The sequence below is a fragment of the Chaetodon auriga genome, chromosome 5 (assembly GCF_051107435.1).
Source record: "Chaetodon auriga isolate fChaAug3 chromosome 5, fChaAug3.hap1, whole genome shotgun sequence".
NCBI classification, from domain to species: domain Eukaryota; kingdom Metazoa; phylum Chordata; class Actinopteri; order Chaetodontiformes; family Chaetodontidae; genus Chaetodon; species Chaetodon auriga.
The window spans coordinates 21,783,936-21,807,122 of NC_135078.1; the positions used below are offsets into that span (position 1 = coordinate 21,783,936).

The following is a 23,187-nucleotide window of genomic DNA, read 5'->3' on the forward strand; positions in this document are numbered from 1 at the left end:
CAGACAAAACCACACAGCACCGCGGCACAAAAATGACACACATGGCATGCCACCATTACAGGCGAGCACGCATCTGCGCACGCTCGTGCACGCCCATGCGAGCAAGGCCATTATAGCTTTGGGTTCATTGCCGTGGAGAATCAGGCGGCGTGAGCTCAGCGCTGTGAATGAAGGGGACAATAAGGTCAGGGACCATGAGAGCTGCTTTTGGCTGCTGAGCTCTTGCAGGAGCCTGAGGCAGGAGGAGTCACCTGATGGAAACAGGAGACAGAAACCAGGTGTCCACAGACACCTGCTGCCACTGATGTCAACTGCGACCACAACACTCGCCGGGGCAAACAGCAAAAACTACTTAGCAGGTTTACAGCCTCCCTTTGTCCCCACAGCCACTGATAACTGTGTTCAGTCAGCTTAAATGGAAATGTATTTCCCTTCTCTCCTCCTGATTCCAGAAAGATCAGCCATGAGTTAAATGTCAACTGCACTCTTTCAATCTCACTCCCTGCATCTCCAGTTCTGCTCTTTCCAATAACAGACAGAGCATACAGGAGAGCAAATGTGTCTGAGGCATCTCCACTAAACTACAGCCCCCTTAGAAATCTATGCACGTCACCATCCCCCAAATTAGCACCGCAGGGACACCCCCCTCACCGCCCCCGCCTGCTGGCGGCAGCTCTTTGGCATATCTGTACCGGGGAAAATATTTCACACTGTATGAATTATTAAGTGCGGGGCCAGTGCTAAGCAGTGTGGAGATAGACCAGTTATTCACAGCTCTATTGGGACGGATGCGTCGGAAACCCGGGCCGCTCGCCTATCAGATCGTTTGTCACGAGCGATAGACAATTTACAATGAGAGAGTTTTTCAATTTATTCATTCTGCTGTCACTGCAGTTTTCTACCTCCACTCATTCCACTCAACATCCCCCTCCTCCTTCAACTCCGTCTCGTCTGGCGAGGGGGCTCCACGCCTGAACCAGCCGCCTGCTTCCCTGTCTGATACTGTTGCTCACTTTGTCTTTTCTCAGCCTGAGGAGAAAGGTGGAGGTGAAACACTTGTGCTAAAGACATGAGGAGAGTGGATCCTGCTACTTTAATCATCTTAGCCGAGGTAAAAAGTGTGCTGGGGACATCCTGTGACAGCTGAGGGGTTCGGGCCCCAGCGGTGAAGCTGCGGCTGTGCGATAAAGGGAAAGAACAGGAAACAAGGCAGATGAGGGTGCTTGGCTGTGCCTCTTTAGGACTAAGCTCCTGGCAAGAAGAGACAAACCAGGAGGACCACCCCATTAGACCGAAATAAAAAGAAGAACAGCAGTTGACTTATTCAGTCTGTCTAAAGCAAGTTAATCCATGAGAGAGAGGGAGAGAGAAAACCTTCTAAAAGCCTAGAAGTGATAAGTATGTGCAACTATTTGGATCTCCATTGCAATAAAAGACAAAATCATCTCAAACACAGGTTTTTCTTTTAGTTGTTGGGAATTTTATTTCGGGGGAAGAAAAGGATCCCAGAGGGCAGGATCCTGCTTATTTTCACTTAAGCGAATTTGCCCAATAACAACTCCCACGCAGACAGACAGAGGACCTCAGCACAAACATCTGACAGATTGCAATTTCAACATTAATTACCGAAGGTGAACCAGCAGTCAAAGCAGCCACGGATTAGTTTTTTGTTCACAAACGCTCTCTGTTAAGGAGAAGGAAGCGCAGGACAGACCAGCTGAAGCAGCGCTATTCCACTATTTCAAGTGATGGGAACTCGGATTCATGAGAGACAGAGCGCAGATGATGCTTTTTCCTTTCTAGGCTGAATTTACAAGAGAAATAGAAAATGACATCCGCAGCTTTGTTGGGCTAAATGCTGAGCAGTTTGACCTGTAAAGCAGCCCAGAGTGTTTCTCTATCTCAGATGTCCTTTGAAAGCCTGACGCAGACGGGTTGCACTGAATAGGCCTTGATGTGAAAGGCAGAGATGTTAGATAAATGTCCTCACAGCCAAGGCCTCTGCCCTCTCCCTGATGATGCATTCTTACACTCAAATACCCACTCCCCCTTTATGCACACACACACACACACACACACACACACACACACACACACACACACACACACACACAGAAACACAGACATGCAGTGCCAACAATCCCTCTGAGGGCAGCATTTGTTTGGGGACAAGGTGACCCTGTTGCCTAGGGGCCTGTGAACAGGCACAATGAAGGCCTCTCATCCTGCACACACCCAGCCGGCTGTGTTGGGCTGATGACGGGTGGAGGGGGGGTTGGGGTGTGAGGGGCATCACAACACCCTGCTACTGCAGTTTTAAAACCCTATTCAGGAAGCCCCCTGAGATAGCTCCTTTCACACCCCTGCACAGACGGAGCAAAATCCCCGCTTGTAACCCAGAGTCACGCAGTCAACAGATGGAGCAGCTATTGAGTGAAGGATCGCGGCGGCAGAGGCGGCTCCTCATCCATCCCCGCTGGAAACAATGGGGCAGCAGGTCAAGAGTGCCGTCTCCAGGAGGTGGGGTCAGGGAGGAGGGGCATGCTTCAACACAGCCGAGCTATGCGAGCGCTTTGAAAGTGGAGGAACTGAGAGGATCTCTTTTGGGTGACGGGCGGAGGGGAGGAGGCTCGTGGCTGCGTGTGAGGCGCTCGGGCTGGTTGCCGGGGATCAGGCTCAGGTGGAGGGGGGCTTGTGTGTGAATCTGGGACAGCAGTGTTTGTGTTTAACCTGCAAACAAGAACAAAAAGACATCCCTATGTGCACACATTTTGCATGTTCAGAGGAAACACAGACTCGCGGTTTAACGCACACTTCGAGGACCAACTGTTACAGACGCTCGCTCGTCTTTGTGCACAACAAGCTGCACGTAAAGCACAGAGCACTTCATTGTTGATAAAAAGCACTGCAGTGAGGCTACACGCACGGAGAGCAGGGAAAACCTTTACCACCGAAAAACAGTCGCTGCGCCCTGAGGACACTTCTTCATAAAATACTGAAGTGGATACACTTAAAACTGGTGTCAAATATTACACAACCAGGCCACAATTCAGCATAGCTAAAGCACAGTATTAAAAAACACAAATGCTTTACTTCACAGATTCCTTATTTTTTAAACGCTTTCTGTTATAGCCTGTATAAATAAGCAGGAACTTTCCCAGAGACTTGGAACCGTTGGAGGAACCCAATGCGTTTCCACCACAGGGACCAGGATCTCAATTAAGTTCCAGGGATATTATTACCCCCCAAAAAGTTCCTGCTCAGGGGGTTATGTGCTCTGACACATTGCCTTGGAGTTACAGAGGAGAGCATACGACCGACAAAGCCATACATTGTCGCTGTATAGCTGCATGCAAAAATGAGCCGTAAAAACAGCCCTTTCTTTTTCATTCAGACGACTAATTTGCCTAATCTTGGCTGGTCTTTAGACTGTGGTGGAAATGCAGACAACAACGGGCTGAGGGAACCTTTTAATTCCTTGTAAAGAAGTTCTTGGATCTAAAAGTTTGGGGTATTTTGGGTGTAAACGCGGCTTTAGTGGTGATATATCATCATCATTAAGGGACTGATTTTCTGCATCACAGAGGACGAACAGCTACACTCAAACTCTCATGAATGGGTGCATGCGCGGGTGCGTGGTCACACAGATGATCACAAAGCAGTCAGTGCTCCCTGCAGGGGAAAGTATATCAATTTCCATTCACCTGCAGTCTTGCTATCATGTGGCTCTGACCCGGGAGTCAATTAGTCATCTAGGTTGCCGTGCCTCACTGGGTTTCCATGGCCAGAGACGAGACAAAGACGTGAAGAAGGTATATAACCATCCCATAACTTCAGGGTCTTTACGTGGAGTAAACATCCGCAACTACTGAGATACCAAATACTGCCACCACATGTTCCTCTTACTTGAAAGGTTTGGTTTATGGGGCCATTTTGCATAGGAGGCACTCATTACAAAGCAGAAGGTGTCAGGAGCATTGCAGCAATTCTCCATTAACAACCACTTGACAAGACAGTACAGAGACTCAAAAAAGACTTCCTACCGCTTGGGAAATGTTCACAAATCACACCTAATTAAACACAAAAGCCGAGTCCATGAAATCAGAGAGCAGAAAGCCTTTTGAAAGCAGAGGCGAGATTTTTCTGGGTTATAAGAAACATAGATTTGCGCAAGGACACCGTCGTTTCATTATGTTTGTCTCAAACAAATTGCCAGCCGAGGGACAAAAGGTTGAACTGCTATTCTTCCTTCCCTAGGTCACATCACAATACATCAATGGTTTGCCATTTCAGAATATGTCACTGTTGTGCGGTTTGAGGCCAGAACTGAAAAAAAAAAAAAGCCTATTCCACCCATGCTGAAAGGGATCAATAAGTGCATAGAAAAAGAAAATGGCCATAAACACAGACGCTTTTATTCAGAGTGCCATGATGTAGATGAAAGCACAGAATGCACCTGGAGAGCAAAGCTGAGAGCGGCAGAAGACAAGAGAGCACACGGAGTTATCAGGTGGGGCCAGAGAGCGCTGGCTATATTCAGCCCCCTGCACCATCTATCTCCACAGCAGCTATTAGATTTCTAATATTGTTGGTTTTACCGAGGCTCGGCTTTCCTGCCACAATGAGACAGATTCAGCCCCAGTTGCCCCTTTTTCCCTTTCAGTGTGGTCTCACAAGGTCCTCTCGGTTTTCTGCAAACAATGCTGCTGGGCTGCGGCCCTTATTTAAAAGATTAATAGGATGCTGTCTTGGCAGAGAAGCAATCAGTGAGGTTTCTGTGACAGCAGAAAAAGTGTGAAAACAAGGCAAAGAGGAGAGACCATTGTCACAGTTACCAACTGGCTGCCGCAGCTCAATTGAGATAGCTGTGGCTTTCAAGCTCGGCTGTCAATCACAGCAGCAGGCATCAATGGGGTAAATTTGAATGATAAAACGATAAGTCATGAGCAGGCGATTTCCCTGTCATCAGGACAGGGGCTGTTTGAGTGTAACTCACTATGGGTGGAGAGATTTCACTGCAGCCATATGGAATTTGGTTTTGCCTCGAGTTGCTGGCTTCACCCCTCAATCATGACAGAATGTGTAATCACCAAATGTCTTCCTCTCAATCCCTGTTACAATTGGCAGCACAGTGCTGTCACTAGAGATGGGGGAACAAAATGGAAAGCTGACTAAAAGACAAGCTTTAAGTGACACTTAATTTGAGATACCCAGGCATTCTCTCAGCTCCAGTAAACAGGATCCATCAAACCTCGCCCAGAGCCTGTATGAGTCTGCAGCTGTCTGTGGGGAGAGGCACAGTATGCCTGAGAGGCCCTCGGTTACCACGAGGACCGATGAGGACATCAAGTCCTTTAAAAGTCCCTAAAAACAACAAGACGAGGCACACGGATGATTATGACACTTTTAAAGAGCAAATTCTCATCTCATCCATGTCTACAGCAGCACTCAAAGCGTTTCCTCCTTTAAAGACAGGCCCACCGAAAAAAAGAGCGTGACAGAAGCTAATGACAGCCTCAGAGAAGACGAAAGAGAGCGTTAAAAAAAAGCACAAGTGAAGAAGAAGTAAGAGAAAAACAGCGAACAGCTGCTTTCTCCCTTCTTCCCTTTGCTCATCCTCGGAGAGAGTCCCATGCGAGCTCCCTGATCCTAGTTTGTGGCTGACAGAGGGGACCGCAGCTCTGTTCATCTCCCCACTCACATGGCTCTGTGCCCCCCCCCACCCCCCTCGCCGCCCACCTCACCGTCACTCCGCTGCCAGGAGGAAAAGATGGTGGGGAGGGGGAGCGGGGGGCTACATCAAGGATAGACTCTCCCAGTGGGTTCTCGTCAGTTCCAGGCCATTGCACCTTGCTCGCTGGGATTTTGTTTTGTTTACACACACACGTGCGTGCACACACATGCACACACACACACACACATACCCATGCAGAAGCAGATGACTATTAATGGCTTCGATAATGTGGTGTGGGTTTTTTTTTTTTTTTTTTTTTGGCTGCACAGTCACGTTGTTTTAAAGAACTGCTGTGATAATATGAATCGCTTCAGTAACAGATCGCTGTAAGTTGGTGACAAAAAAAACAACAGTGTGACGCCTCGCAGAGCTTATTTAAGTGGCAGAGGAGCAGATAACGTTCAATCAAAACCCAGTGATACGGTTGATGCGGTCAGCGGTAATGTGCAGCCAAAAAGGCCTGACACACTTCCGTGGTCTTCGGGGACGAGCACAGAGCGGCAGGCTGCCCTTGTGCGTTCAGTCTCTACAGATGTTGCCTTGGAGAGCGGCTGACTGGCTGGCTGCGGTGACAGCTGGACAGCTGTTCCTATAGACGCAGCCACAGAAGCATGCCACAGAGACGGGGGTGGGGGATGGTGCTGTATGTTTAGTTTATCTGTATGAAGTTCCCAGGACGTGCATAGCTGTCAGTTTTAGCAATGGTGCATGAGGCTGGATAAAGAAAGATGGCAGTGATCAGGATACGGAGAGGAAGCACAGATGGGTAACTATCAGACACGGCTGACATTATTTGAAGAAACTTCAATAACAAAAAAGATTTTCTGTAAATTGTATTTTGTCTTTCCATAAATGAACAATCCAACGCATCGCCAACTGGCTACACTGGCATAAGTCAAAACATCTCATCTGATCCACGAGGTCTGTTTGAGCAGCCGCGTCGTTTTTATCACCATAAACAAGTAAAAGTTTAATATGAACTTCACAGGGAATTTCAAATTAATTTTTTACATCTTCATAAAAGATGGGAAGGAAAAAAATCTATTTTCAAAAGCAGAGAGGATAATTGGCTGAGCATTAAAATGACTCTGGACTTTGTGCCAACATTAGTGGCTGCTGGTGATGAAAGGCAATTTAAATTGGGGTCATGTGCAGATATTATACCTTTATCCTGCCACTTAAAAACACAGTTACCTAAAATTATAGAGACCTGCTGGAGAACAGTGCAGATTAAAGACAGCCTTTACAGCAGATTAATGTCCCGACTGAGGAGGAAGATTTGAAGGAAAAAAAAAAAGAAAAAAAAAAGCAGCTGAGAAAGAATTGAAATGTTGGAAAACACTCAGCGGTATTAAATGTTGTCACCTGCTGAATAAACACGCCGCAAATCATGTGTTAAACAGCTTGGATTGACGCCAGTCACTTCTGCCAAAACTCTCATTTTTCCCAAGCAGGCCGGTCTATTCATTATGCCACAAAAGGTCAGCAATTTGTTCAACTCAATAAAAATGTTAATAAAACTAAGAGCTCACAAGAAGAAGCACTCATTGCCTCTGGTCGCCCATCAAAAAAAGTGACTACGTGAAAGTGTGCGCTTGTGCGGATGCATCTATTTGAATGCATCGTTGCCACTGCGGCATTACGCAGGTCAAAGGTTGTACGGCAGCAGCTATCTAGCAGGAAATATAGCTTTGGCCTGGTCGTAATCCCGGTCAAACTCCACCAACTGCTCAGCACAAAGCAGATATAAACACATGCTGACAAACGCTAACACACACATGCACAATTCTGGAGCCTGCCATACCCACACACACACACACACACACACACACACACACACACACACACACCAAAATCTCCAATTCCAGCTCGCACCCTCAACCCACTCTGCTAAATAAATGAAAAGACCCATTAGGCAGATTTCAAAGGCCGGCAGTGGGCTTATAATTATATATGAAATCTTTTAGAGGAAAAAAAAAAGTGATTACTCTGGATGCAAGTCTGGAAGTGGGTGGGGGTGGGTTATTGCTAAGCAACCAGTCATTATCCTCCAGAGTGGAGCGAGGTGACCGGCCATCCGTCTAACTCCGGTGGCTTGCCTGGCTCCTGTGCAAACCGCCCCCCCCCCCCCCCCCCTTTGCCTCTGCCACTCTCTCTTCCTCTTCCTCGCTCTCTCGCTCTCTCTCTCTGCCGTCTCCCCGTCCGAATACAAACAGAGATAAAGAACGCTGCAATCGCTCTTGACACACAAATAGGTTAACACAATAAAGCCGGCTTTGCCTGGCTCACTCGAGGGAGGAAAGCAATTCCAGCAGCAGGCAGGAGGTAATAAAACAGGGCTAGGAGTGTGTGCGTGCGTGTGTGTGAGAGTGTGTGTGTGTCCATACATGTCCTCATGTCAATGTTCCTATGTTTTTGTATGTGAGTGGAGGCAGGCACACAGAAGCTCTTTGGCCTTAGGGCCTAATATCCCACAGATTTTCAACCCTTTCTTGACACAAATAATAACACTGGAGAAAATGACGGAAATTCCAGGCTACTCCTCCTTTTAGATTAAGGAAATGGTGGCTTTATATAAACAATATAGCTGACCTGCGCCGGCCCTATACAAAAAAACAGAACGTTCCCCTATGGGTCACATGCCGGCTCTCTTGTAAATGCTCTCCGGCTTGGTTAAAATTCAACAAGTAAATTGAATGAGTTTTATCTGTGCAAGCCTCAGCTTACTCTGCCTGATGTGGCTGCCAGGCCTGGCAATAGATGATAAAAATCTCCAGAGTTTTATTAAATCGTGTTGCATTCACGCTGAACTCAGGAAAATGGTGAGGTGGGTTCTGCAATTACAATCCGGACCAGACAACATTGTTTTCTCCAGTCAGTGGAAATTTCATTACTTTACAGCAACCGCCTTAGAATTGGGTAATAGCCTCTTTTTGTCACAGACACAAACCGTCTGTGGGAGGTGCGACACCCCATAAGTGTTATCCATTTGCAACAATATGCATCTAGGCGGTAAAAGTCCGGATGCTGGTCAGCATAATGTGCACCATTATTCAGTGATATGGAGGAACTGAATGGAGAAAATAGCGGTCAATAGCTAATTCCTGGATTGGCTGTAGTGTAATCAAATGCATTGAACCTGAATACATCCATACAGCTGACGTATCCCTCCTCAGGCTATTATAGACAGATGACGTAGGTCACATCTCTCGCATGTCAATAAGTAGAGACAGGGGAGGCACGTTTTCCCGTAGAATGACTGAACTGTGGAGAAACCCCAATTAAAGCTTCTGGAAAAGTTTCACACGTTTCGGTCATACAGGATAGCCATTTGTAAGTGTCAATCAATTGCTCTGCTTTTTACCCGCCGTTCCTTCGACCAGGTAATCAAACAGCAGAGATGTAAAAAGTGGTGGCCATTGTCAACAGGGAATAAATTACCAAAGCATGAAGAGAAAACATCTTATCTGTCTGATGTATTTCCTGCTTCTGCAGAAAGCTACAAAGCCCGAGGGAGAGCAGTCAACCAAAATGCAGGGAGATGGAGATTAGGATGATGTGCAGTTCCTTGTTCCATTAAAGTTTGATCTTCCTCAATAGCCGAGGAGAATCAGATATCTCCCATTCAAGATTAAAGTACACCAGCATAGAGGGAGAGATTAATCAGAGGCCTGCGTGAGATAAAAAACAGCCTTGCTTCTGGCATGGAAAACAGTGGCAATAAAGAGTTCAACTGATAATCTGAAACATGGCGAGGCACAATAGCAAATCAAACAGCATGCACGGGCCTCCAAAACAAATCAAAGGGCCGACTAGACTGCGATACAGTGGCTGAAGAAGTACAGCAGGGGCTGATCTGATAGCAACCAAGGCCTTCATTTTATTACTGGTTAAGGTTGAGGAGGGCACGCTGAGGATTTTCCCATGTTGCTCACTGTCGCCAGGCTCTCATTGCCTCTCCTCCTCCTCCTCTCCTTGAGATCAATGGCACCGGGGTGATTTCACAGCAGCCTGCACTGTCACCCAGAACAAATCAATGTGACCATGAGGAAGGCAAGAGCGGCATTGTTTTTAAGGAGAGCAAATTCGCTGTTGGAGAGCTTGTCAGATTTGCTTTATTCTCCTTCTACTCCCAAGAACACTTTGGAAGGAGCATGCCTCCCCGCACTTTTCTGGCTGGGTTATGGAGCAAACTATAAACTGCACAGCACTCAGCCCCTCCATACTAGTGTACTCATTAACCACATATAAACTGCACAGTTCCTGTTGACTATATTTCACACGCCCAAGAGCATTTTAAAACCAAAAAAAATGGACTAACCGCCCTAACCTTTCCAAATTAAAAGGCTGTACATTAACCTCGGGGCCTGGCGAGACGTGACTTCCATTCAGTCTGACAGGAGGTGAGAGGGGAAGAGAGGGAGCAGGTCGGACGGCCATCGCTGTCCGTCATGCGCTAAGTGGATAACCCTGATGAAGAGCTGCCAGCGTCCAGCATCACAGCAGGTCAGATCACATGAGCTGAGCAGCGGTCAGGTAAACCTTTTACTACAGCCCCAAAGAACAGGAAATCATCTGTGGAGCGACGAGCTGAGAGCCGCACAGCGCCTCGCTAACACGCAGCACTCATCAGAAACACGGCAGGGGTGCATGTATGTAATCACATGCATGGTGTCTGTTTTAGTGGAGCTACTCCACGTCAAACACAAACATGCTTGAACTGAACTGCTTAAGCGCCAGTGTATGAAAACAAGATGTTATGCTAAAAGAACAGCAGTGGAAAAGATTTTTAAGTTTGTTTGCATGATATGAATTTTACATATTACACCATATGAGTGGAATCTCGCTGGGACATCACATGATTGGACAGATATTCAGGAAATGAGATACCTCACTGGGACAATGTCAATAACACAGGAAAGATGGTTTACAGATGCCTCATTTATAGCTGATCTGAAAACTGAGAACCGGCCCTTTGCCAGTAGTGACCCTGAACCATTTAAAAGAGTCTGTGTTTGATTATTTGACCCCGACATTGAGCAAACATCAAGAGACCGGGAAGAAAACCAGAGCTGCTCATCTGAGTTTGTCAGCACCGCTAATAAGACTGAGGGTCAATCATCCGGCAGTAAAATAGATCCAGTGTGCAGTCTGACGTATTGCAGCAGCTATAACAAGAACAAAAACCTGCAAATGCCAAAAAACACAAACTATTCCTGCTAATCCTGCTGTACATTTAATATCAAACCACATCAGCGGCGTCATCTGTGCTGGAAACTGAACATCCCTGTCACCTCTGTTTATTCCCACTGACTGGCTGAAGGGTGTGTTTGCTTCTCCGTGATCATTTGTGTGAAATGCGTTTGTTTTATGTGGCTTTTCTCTGTCTCCACATCCGGAGCGCTGATGTGCAAGACAAGCCTCGCTGCCAGGACAACAGAGTTTGTATTAAATCATGTAATATTATAAAGAGAGGGCACGTCTCTTTTGTTTGCCTGCACATGAAAGGTGTTAAAACGAAGATGTCTGAGACTTTTCCTGACACAAAGCACTTTGATCGGGTTTCTAATGAGCCGCTGTCGACGGGGCTTTGAGAGAACACGTTCATGCTACTTTAAGTGTCCGATGATATTTCCAAGTAAGAAGCTCGGTGCGTTTCTAGGATCTCAGATCATCTCGGAGCAGCTGTCTTTTCTTTTCTTTGACAGGAGAGAAAGATATTTATCATGATAATCCACGCCTACAGTATATTTTTTTACATAAAAGGAGTTTGGAAGAGTAATTTTTAAAGTGTTATTTCATTTGAGTGAATGAAAATGAAGCACTTTCGTGACAAGAATGGACATGCTTAGCTTAATATCACTCTCTCTCTCCCTCTCTCTCTCTCTCTCTCTCTCTCACACACACACACACACACACATCTGTATCTACTATTTTAGTCATCTTAAGTGCCAAAATGAGTTTTGCTGCCTCTGGGTAGGTGTTGAGACAATCAAACCATGCAGGGATTAAAAAAGATTAATACACAGTGCAGGAAATTAAACTTCAGCGACTTTAACGATATTCATGAGTGGAGCTCACTTATTCACTTCAGGCAGGCACTTTAATAAGCAAAGAATACAGTAAGGAACCCAAACGCTATCAATCAACCAAACTGATGCAATTTGAGTTGCAAATTGATAAAAATGCCAGACTTCTTGTAGCTAGATGCCAAAATATCCTCTCCACCTTCCAACTGTTGCCATCTTAAATAAGAGTAGTACTTTAGTAATCTAGCTTTTCATAATTTCATCAGAACGTGAAGCAGAATAGAATAAAGTGCTGCTGTGATCAGGATTTATGCAACACAAGTTTTCAACCTGCAAAGCCCGAATGGACTTTTGCCTTTGTTAGAGAGCCAATCGCAGAGAGCAACAGGAAACAGGCTGAGAGTAAGAGGAAGATGAAATGTGAGGAAAGTCTTGCAGCAGGACACTTGAAGGTCCAATGTTACAGGAAGAAAAAAAAAAAAGATCCAACAGCAAGGCAGAAAATAAAGAGGCAAAACAAGAGCTACAAACTCCAAAAGGTAATTCAGTGACCTAGATATTAAAGCTTTTCTGCCATTTCGTTCTCCCCTGCCTTGTCCAACCATCATGTTGAGTTAAGGCAAGCATTATGCTGGGAAGACTATTTGTTTAGGTGAGGAGCAGCCGCAGAGCTAATATGAGCACAATTTGCTCAGCAGGTCACAGGCGCAGAGTGGAGGAAGTAAATGAGGCAGTTCTGCCCCCTCGGGTGCAGCCCCTGCCTCATACATCACTGGATGTTTTATTCAATACAGCCAGGAAGGCTCTATGGCAGGTGCCCTGACTGTGGGGGCGCCTGCCCTGCTGTAGGGGCCCATATTACATTCAGCGAGCTGCCTGTCTGCAGGGCTGCTGGAGAGAGAATGACTGGAGCCAGCGAGGAAGATAAATTTTGAGGATGCTTGTAGTCTAATGATAAAACATAGTGTGTGCGGCTTTCTCACTGCACAGTCAGCATGACACGCAGGCTCATCTGTGTGCGGTGGGAGCGACGGAGTTAAATTTTGCAAAAACAACCTGCCCTACGCACGGGGCTCAAAGTTCACAGGAGTCGAAAGTGCCTAAACTTTATCAGCCAGCATTCACATTCAAATAACGCACGGACTCCACTCACATTCAGCACAATCAGACTTCTCTATTTGCATTCAAGGCCTGGGCTGCAGAGGACAAATTTGCTGAAGAATTCACAGGACAATGACAAATTGCCTCCAGACCTCAATGCAGCACAGAGCATCATCCATGTCGCCGAGCACAAAGTGAAAAGTTTTACAGTGTTACGCACACATCTCCATGAATTTTATGACTCCCTCCATAAAAGCCTGTCACAATATGCAGACCCACTATAAAAGGAGACTGTATATCATTAACACTCCGGGGTGAAAAATCACTAATTGCAGCAGACACTCCAGTCGCCCTCCCCACACGCGGTGACGCACGGGGGCGTACAGATGAAAAATTCGCACCTTTTGCTCTGAGCCGCAAACTCCTCCAGTGCCACATATTCCTGCCTGCGGTGCCTGCGGTGCAATACCCTCGACAATACACTTAATTGCTACCCATACTTGAAAAGACCAATATTACACATCAAAGCAGTTCCTAAAGCCATTCGGGAGCGGCTCTCTAACAAGTCGATTTTTACAACACTTCCTTTACTGTGGGTCACGCAAGGAAACAAAGGGTTTAAATCTGAGACATCGTTATGTGAGCAGCATCCTGGGAGAAGGGAGCATTTACAAACATTCGTTATTTTCTGCCGTTCGTCTATTTGCCATCCCAAAAAGACCCAGCGAGGCTCTGACAGTGAGCACGCTAATGGTTACAAACCCAAACCGCTCTGAACCCGAAAGACTTAGACAAGGAGAAATGTACCATAAAACATATTTACCATAAATTGCTCCGTAGTGCAGACTAGAACTCCATGCAGATTGTAGCATTCACTGAGCAATCTGCCTCATACTTCTGTGGTCCAAATTAAAAAGGATTCATGCTGTTCTCCAAAATCCAGCAGCCGCTTTGTCGATGTCAAATGTTGATTAAGTTTATCCTCCTCTTCCGACGGTATGCAAATACACTGTACCGGTAACCCTGCGAATTAGATTCCACACTATAGCCTCTAGCATGTAAAGTTAATAAGCTTTGCCTTTTTTTCTCGACTCGGCTGCCAATTTTTGTCGAGGGCAAAAGCGCAGGTCGGCAATTTCAGCAGCGTCCTCGGAAGGATTGCGCACCAAGTGCGCCTCGGGTTTTCACCGTTTAGCCTCCGGGACACAATAAAAAGGTCCTGGTTGCTCTTCTTGTCGCTCGTAGATTCCTCCAAATAACAGAACTGAGAATCGACAGACTGGATGGTTGAACTGCTACGCAGTATTCCAAAATCCACCGCTGTTACGCATGGGTTTAAAGTGGTCCGCCTGCTCACTGCCGACGACCTTAGGTGAAATATTCATGCAAATGTTAGTATTTTTATTTAGGCAATATTGTGTGAAGGTACCCTGAAAGAAATCAAGGCTAGGCCGAAGCAGCTGCCTGAAATATCCTAAACTGATGCGATGTAAAATCCCGGTGATCAGCCTCTGCTCCGTCCGTCACTTTCTCCGTGGTGTCGGCAGCCTCTCGGAGATGTCTTGCCTCCCGATTCAGACTCAGATTTCCAGCTGAGGCTGTGGAGTAACCTCGATAGCAAAGCTCCAAGATGCGCTCTTTGGTATATTAACCAAATAGGAAATGGTTACGTCTGAATAAAGAGCTAGCTGCTTCAGGCAGCTCCGGGATGCGGTCCTGCCCTTGTGCCGAGCTGCCGAGACTGACAATAACCCGGAACGCTGCAGACTGTCAGGCTGCACAGACCGCCCACCGACCAATCACTGTACTGAGGGAATAGAAACATTCCCACGGGTTGGCCAATCATCGGTAATTGAGGACTGTTACCATAGAGATGCTCGGCGTCCAAGCGTCTGAAACCACGTTGTTTATTCGCGGAATAAGAAAAAAACCGTCTGATATAAATTGCCGTGGCAGAATGCAGATTGAGATCTTTAATCACTCTTTTCTTCTTATCAGCAGCCAGTGAAAGGTTAAAGGCACCATTCCCTTAATGAGAAGACCTGAGCTCAAACCTGCAGGCATCTGCTCTGCAGACGTGCCCTTGAGCAATCACATCAAGCTGCCGGAATGCTGCTCTGTGGCTGGTCTACAGGGACAAGGGACACGATCATCAGTGATTAGCATGCAAAATCAATCTACAGTTCATGAATTGTGCCTGTAAAATGATATTTAACTGAACTGGTTTGAAACTCCTTTAGGACAAAATGTGAAACTTTGCTGCTGTGAATGATCATCCTGGTACGACCTCAGAGACAGTTCGCTGTCCTTGACGAGCTCACATTTATTAAATCATCTATAATGTAGGATGCATCACGTGCACATAAAAAGTCCTTCAATATTGATCATTTCTTTTAACAACTCTTAAAATAATGCATAAAGCCACCCGTACAGCACGTACTTTAAATCCACCGACTCCCTCAAAATGTTAAATTACCTAAATATAATTCAGCCAGACAATCTTTTAAAAAGTATGACATATATGTGACTGTCTACTTAACTTTGCAGAATGCCTTCACTGACACCTCCAGCTTATATGACTCACAGGAAACCTTGCAAAACACCTATTTTTGCAAGATGGCATTACAACAGTGGGCAAGTGGAGGGTTGACAGAGGGCCTTAGTATTCTTCATCATCTTCTTGCCAACTGTGTCCAGTGCACGCAGACCCCGGGACACACAAAGGCAGTACAAGCAATCACACATCATGGACTCTCATAATAAGCTGACGCTGGGAAGTGGGTGATGCAGCACTCAGCTTATGCCAGTGCTGATAAGAGCCTGAAAGTATTACCTCGGTCTGGCAGCCCGCTCCAAGAAATCCATCCTGAGCCAGGTCATCAATTCTGCCCTATCTGATTGCTCACCAATCCCTGGCAGCTCCATGTCGCTGTCCTGGCTTCTGCCTTTGAAATTCTCTCTATGACTTGCACTTTCATGCTAGTTCTTCCACAGAAAATAGGTGCATACTGTATGTACATGTGGGGTTTTTATGTGATCTTACAGCTACATGACAAAAAAAAATAAAACAGTGAAAAGTGTGCCTGGCACGGTGAAAATTTCCAGAGAGACAGAGCGCCTGAATTAGGCAATCCCTTAAATGTATTCGCTGCAATCACATCTCCCCCTCATTGCTGCAGTGGACCTATAGAGCATACATTAAAGCCTGTGGAGTTCAATCATATCACCTACGCCGTGTGGCTGCTGAGTCAATCAAACAGATGAACAATTAATTGAAAAATATTCAACCAGAGCTGTGTTGTGCTCCAGTGAGGCAGGCAGGCAGGCAAATAAGCCATTTGATTAGCTGATAAGCAGATGACTCAACAAACATTCAAGGCATGTTTACTGTGGTTTGATTAGAGTGCGCCCAATACGCAGAAGATTGGACACAAATACGTTGTGAAAACACTCAGCTGTTCCAATCCCCAAGGCAGCATGAGGGCACATAAAAACAATGAATTATTTATGGAGAGACTAGCGAAATATCACAGTGGATAATTTTCTGTGGGCTATATTAAATGCAGTTTTCAAAATAATATGTCTGAGTCTGTGCATTTCCCAGAAATCATTCCCAGTGACAGGATCTAGAGGCTGGAGATTGGATATGAAATCACATTAGATATTTCCCTGCCAGAAAAAAACCTATGAGCGTTTTACTAAAACACCAAAGCAAGGGTTATTCACATGCTAATTGGGCCTCCTTCTTTCTTAGTAAATATGATCAAAGGGTATTTGCTTTGTCTCTGTTTTACGTATTAGCTCTGGTTCAAAATCAAAGACCTCACTATCAAGGCAAGCCTTTTGCATGCCTCATCTGAAAGAGGGTTCACAATACCAATAAATCCAGGTTCAGCTCCAGTAAAAACCACTGCAGCTTCTGTTCAAATGGGGCATCTCATAAATAAAGCTCTTGTACACCCCATCCAGAGCTAACATTAGTGTCTGTCTCTGAGCTGAAAGCCTTACGCTGTTACAATTTGTTCCTGAAAGTGAACTCAGTTTAATTGAGCAAAGTTCAAGTCTCCACAAACAGCAAAGTAACAGGAAAAAAAAAAAAAATCGATGGCAGCAGAGGCATGGAAAAAAGAGATAGCATTGATTTATCTGCCATTGATTCGTGAGGATCGCTGCATTGTGCCCTCCGGGGTGAAATGCACGCTGTCTGCCAACTGATGGGGATGAATCTGAAAAGGTGTCAAGTGGTTAGAGGACACAGAGGATGAGATCGGGGGCAGCCAGAGGTGGCAGGGGAGGAAGAGCAGACTGGAGAGGGAGCAAGGGCACGAAGTATCAAACAGAAGAAGACGGTCGACGGAAGGCTTGATAAGAGGGGATAATGCTGCGAGGATGACACCGCCACTATGCGGGGTTGAGTCTCCATAGTGTTGCGTTAAATGTCTTTGACAGAAGTGAGAAGAGATCAACATGAAAGCAGAGAGCTGAGTGAAAGAGCAAAAGGCCTGAAGCGAAAACCATCATATAAACCAAAACACCAGTTAGAACCAAGACTTCTCCGTCCTGTTGACAGTATCAACATCTTAAACGAATATAACATCGCTGACCCCCATTTCAGCAGCTATAAGCACCACAGTTGGCCAACTCCATTTGATTCAGTGTGAAGTCAAAGGCTGTTGGCTACGATAATACTGTGAGTAAGCATATATCAAATCCTGCTGTTGCAAGTGCTTGACAAGACAAGCATCTTTTGCAATATTTTAAGTCTCAGCAATTGGCAAATAGATGTCTCCCCGGAGACTTTGTACTGACAGCCAAATGTTGTTGAGAAGAGGGGAAGCCAGGACAGAGATCAGAGGCCAGAGCAGCCACACAGATCCAGACGAAGAAGTGTTACTCCTGAACTTTGGTATTTTTACAACATCCCTCCGTCTCCTCTGTTGGCAATCGCCCGTCCCACACTGTTCTCTAGGAGAACTATGTGTTTGCTATTGCAGCCCCTTGCTCGTGGAGCAACCTTCAGAAACGTGTTCGGTTGGTATGTTAGTAAAAGCAATAAGACGCATTCTTTCCTATGGCCTTGCTGTTGCAAAGATGGTGACATTTTGATGTTTTTTTTCTACTTTTGGTCTATTTATTTGTGGTCTTTTGTCATCAGGGCTTTGTATTAAAGCTGTAATACAAACGCCTTTGACTCAACAGAAAGTCTGTCACCTTTTCGTGCTTGAAAAGGACAGTGTGCTCCTGAACGCGTTTGGTTGAGAGTGATTGTGTGTGAAGTGCTCTGTAACCTCGTTCTTTCATTCAAGGTGCCGTTTCAGTCAAGCTGACTTGACTTGACATGGGGATTGTCACATGTTTATGTCTTAGAAAGCTGTTTTCTTGAACAGTGTTTTGGTACAACCCACAAAAGCATCTGGTTTCCTGCGTGCGACCAGCGAGAGATGTCTTCATGAGACACCAGCCGGAGCCCGAACGTACACACAGGAAGCCGTCTGCAGACAGACTGAGCTGAGGTTATGTGGGGCCCTTTATGCTCTGGATGTGTGTGCTTTCACATGGTGACTGTTATTGCTATTCAGGGGACTCGTATGTAATTTAAAAGACAGCAAAATCAAATTACTGCAATAGCATAAGAGTGTGAAAAGCAGAAACTGAGCTGGAAACAAAAAATAGCAACGTTCATTTCGACATTTCTAATACAAAACCTGCTTTAGACAAGACACGGAGCTGATCAGAGATGAAATGTTGTTTATTTCACATTGTCAGGTCCTTACATGTCTCCATTAAACAGAAGCAGAAAAGTATTTGAGTGGGTTGGGGGGGGGGGGGGGGTCATGCACAACGTGACCTCTGTCACACCTGGGCCTGTTAAATCTCATGGCAGCTCTTCCTCCTCATAAAAAAGCAGAGAAACACGGGAGGAGACGCCCAGACTATCTGGATTTGCAACAGCTAATGTAGGAAGTGATGTCCCAGTAATTGCAAGGCTTTGAAGCAGAAGTTCTCACATCTCGCTGTCACTATCCAGTAAGGAAATAAAACACTTTTTAACACCTTTTCCTGGTGTTTGTCAGCACCTTTATGCTTGCTGCAGCTCCCGGCAGCATATCAACAAAACACACTTACCCGTATTCTTTCATTTATTAAAGCAACTACAAGTTTCCACCGCCTCGTGTCGTTAAGATCTTGATCTGTTGGTGTGTGAATTTGTTGTGGAGGCAAGTGAAAGAAAGATGCAACTTATTTTGAGCACTGTATTTTGTTTTTTAAATAGCTATTTGCAGGATGCAACATGATGAAGTTATGTCAGATTAATCACTGTAATATGATGATGGTGAAACAAAGTCAGTTTAGCTTTAGTAGTGTTCACACATTTCAGTTACACGTAAGCCAGATTTAGATTCAGTTGCTTGATAACAGTAATTTTGTTGAGAAAGCGAAACACGGCAAAATCAGCATGTCCAAATTAACACTGGCAGAGGCGAGTTCATCACTTGAGTTGTGTCTCTCTGGGTTCGCACCAAGGTGTGAAAACGTTACTCTTTTTGGAGTTGGTACCTTCGCACTTATTTAATGTAATTATTGAGAATTTTTACAGTTAAAATTGAACTCTTATTAACACTAACCAGTGTTAATTTTTCCCCAACACTTACATGCAGTGTTACACAAACTCTCTCACTGGCCTGCTTGTTAAATTAACTGTTACCTCCATATTAACACTGTAAGGTGTAAATTCTGAATTACTAAAAATGAAATGGAAAATAGTCTGCTTCAATGAAGAGGTTGTGTTTTGTTAAAACATACCACAAAATTTAACATCCAAAAATAAAAATCCTCTAAAGAAAAATTTCCTCCTGCTACGCATTACCAAACTTTGCCTGGGAAACTGTGAGCTGCACGTCGTAAATCAATTCATCTAACTTTGCGGGGAATCTGGTGACAGGCAATAAATATGAAGCCAGTCTTCTCGCTGATGGTCTGTTTGCTAATGTAGGTCATATAGAGGCATCACTATTAAATTGAGACAGCTTCATAACCAGTTGAAAACTCCTTGTGGTAGTTTTCAACTGGTAGTATACCGAGTTCTGCATTGTGATATCGAAATCTGAAACATCACCGTCCTACAAACCCGGAGTACCAAACATTAACAACTTAATTGGTGCTGCTGTCTATCAAGGAAGCCACTCACATTGTGTGTTTTCGCTGTTGCTTTTCCTCCAAACAGCAGCTGGTTGAGGCAGGTCTGCCAAGAACACAGCTATTCTTCCTGTTGTTTGAGAGTTTCACATGTTCCCTCTCCCCTCTCTCCATACAAAGCAGAGTCAGCCCTGCACTGGTGTGTGTGACAGGTGAGGGGCCAGTGAATACACTTTGTTTTAGTTAAGACCTGCTTTGATGAAATGCACCCTCGAGAACAGCTTAAACACACATACATATGAGCAAGGCGTGTGTCAAACATAGGCAGAAAGGAAAGTCAGTTTGAAATCAGATTTCCTCCCATACGCTTGACTTACATTCCCCCTCTGTGCAACGAAGGATTGTGATGATCTCTGCACTAATTAGATACCTTAATCTTATAAAAATGTGACTGTTATATTAATATAAGTTGATTAAAGTCCTTCACTGTGTCCCAGTTTCAGACTAAACAGTCATTCTTACTGGGTAGTGTGTGTTCACTCTGGAAAAGAAAATTACCTACACTCAAAAAAGTACCGAATTTGACTTGATTTTTGAACATGCTTTTGTTTCACAATGTGAAGTGAAACAACTGTGGAGGAGCTGCTCACAGCCGAAAAAAAAACCCCAAAACAAATTGCAAAAGGCAAAAGAAATCCAACCCGCGGTCCATTGACGAGCCTTTTTCTGGAGTTTTGCACTAAATATTCTGCATCAGTGAACGGAGTTTGTATGGAAGCTACACGCTAGATGAGGAAATCTGTACTGCGTAGTGTGGACACTCTCAGCAAGAAAGTGAGTACTCGTATTTCACAAAATGCTGAAGTACTGCTTTAATGCCACACTGTGAAGAGGTAACCATTACTTCAAAACAGTAGCCTTATCTGCAGTCAGGCATTTCCATTATGGATAAAACATCAGTAAATCCAGAGGATTTCGTCGTCCCTGTTGCCAGTTACTGTACTCTGAATTCCTTGTGTTGCATTTTGAATTGCTTAGGCTTGTTCATTTCAAGTTGTGAGGCAGCTGGTTGAACACTTTCCATGTCTCTCCATCTCAGTCAGTCAGGCTCCAGTGGACAGAGGGACCATCATCCTCTGCTTTGCGCAGTGCTCAGCTCTGCCCAATTTTGCACCTCCGTTCGCAAGTGATAGAGCACTATCAGTTCTGACAGCTCCCCAGAGCCACTGGGATTTCAGTGCTCCCTCCTTTCACCCACCCTGCACCCCCCCAAAACACACACACACACACACACACACACACACACACACACACACACACACACACACACACACATACATAATCACACACACGCATTCACCTCTTCTCTACTATCTGTCTTTTAAAAGGACAAGGGCTGGAAATGAAAGGCGGAACAAAAGCTGTCAAAGTAAAGAAAGAAACAGAGAAGTGAGGATATCTGTAGGGATGCTAAGGACAATGGGATACTTTGTCCCTAGTTTCATTATTGGCTTGTGTTTAATTTGAAACAGACAGCTAATCACATTAGAGACAACCTCTCCACAACACTCGAGCACCGCTGTCTCCTGGAAGCAATCACCACGCTGAAACTGTCTCATTGGATTCTTGGTCCAATTACTTAACCCCGTACAAATTGTCCTCGATGCGACTGAATTGTGAAGCTGAAATTACAAAGACATTTATGCTATAAATTGAGAAGTTGTAACTACAGGAGGCGAAAACATGATGATAATGACAATGATGGCAATTATTCAATTATATGATAATGATGACCCTGATGATGTTAATTTCCTACTTTGTTATTTATAACCTTTATGTATGCACTTGCCTTTATTGCAGGATTTTTGAATTTTTTTTATTTATTTACTGGAAAAATTTCAGCCCAAGAAAAGACTGCACAAATCTGTTTTTGTTGCTGCGAGTGATTTTCCTCTAACAAATGACAACTGACAAGCTGAGTTTATAAGACATCAAACACAGCATATTCAGCACACTCAGGGGCTCTGCTGCCATATATCAGCCTAGTATGACCAGCAGATTATAGTGGCTAATATTGGGTAATATTAGCAAACTTAATATAGATATTGCTGTGCAAGTCGAATGTCTGAGTCCTGATTTATGATGTTTCTTTACTTATGCAACCATTACAGTGCGTTCTCACATTTCCTGTTACTTCAGTGCAGACGTTTGTGGGCACAGTGGCTGCTGTACAGCAAGAATCACATAGTCTCACTTTAAACCGACGATAAAAGATTTTTTGGCCACTTGGTGGCAGTGAAAACAAGTTTTAAACTCAACATGGGCACATAAAAGTGAAAATTCACTATGTTATGTGGATGCCCAATCAGCATCGATGATAAATGTAGTCAATTGAAGCAATCAATTCCTCAGTGTTTGCTATATTGACCGGGAAAGCTGAGTTCTGGCAGTGCCTATATGTAACAGGATGCACTGTGTGCGAGTTTCCACACCCACGCCCACTGAGCAGATTGACCATTTCGTTTTCACACGTAGCTACTGCATATAGTTAGCTTCCGAGCACTTCTATCAAGTACATTTACATTGAGCAGCAACACACACACACACACACACACACACAGAGTATATGAATACGTTTAAGTTGGTTCTTGCAGCCAATAACAGAGCAGTTGGTGTTCTTGGTCCTCGCCAGGTATGCAAAATTAGTGCCGCGGTGCTGAATGTGGACGTTTATATTAAGGTTGTTTACCCGGTTAACTACTTACAAATGTCCAGTGAAACACCACTAAAGACGTGGATCATCGCGAAGCAAGACAGGGTACGTTACTTACCTTCACCTGTCTTATGTGAAACTGTTAACACCGATTTGTCGTGTTGCATGTAGCTATTACTTTAACTCTATCACCATAGATATAAAACAATAGCTAATATTACACCATTTTTGCAATTATCCGACTCGGCTTGTTCCGACCACAATGGTTAACAAGCCACTTTCAGCCCTCCGTCTTTTGCCTCGGTCCTTATCCCTCTGGGAAACATCTTTCGCTGTCCCACCTGAAAGCAGCGACATTAGCATCCCTCCTCCTCCTCTTTTTCGCCATGGTTACCTGACTGCGCTCTGGAGACAACACCTGACTGGTAAACGCTCAAGAATATGTCGTGGGAGACGACGAGTCAAGACAAAAA

General features: G+C 44.9%; 1 protein-coding gene across 1 annotated transcript in view; it reads right to left on the reverse strand.

Moving 5' to 3' along the window:
* Positions 1 to 14,607, reverse strand: part of fam222aa (family with sequence similarity 222 member Aa) — a 45,786-nt gene extending 31,179 nt beyond the window's left edge. Inside the window, exon 1 of the mRNA XM_076729939.1 lies at positions 13,688 to 14,607. The gene's annotated coding sequence lies outside the window, so the exon portion shown is untranslated. The remainder of the gene's footprint in view (positions 1 to 13,687) is intronic.
* Positions 14,608 to 23,187: the final 8,580 nt, after the last annotated feature.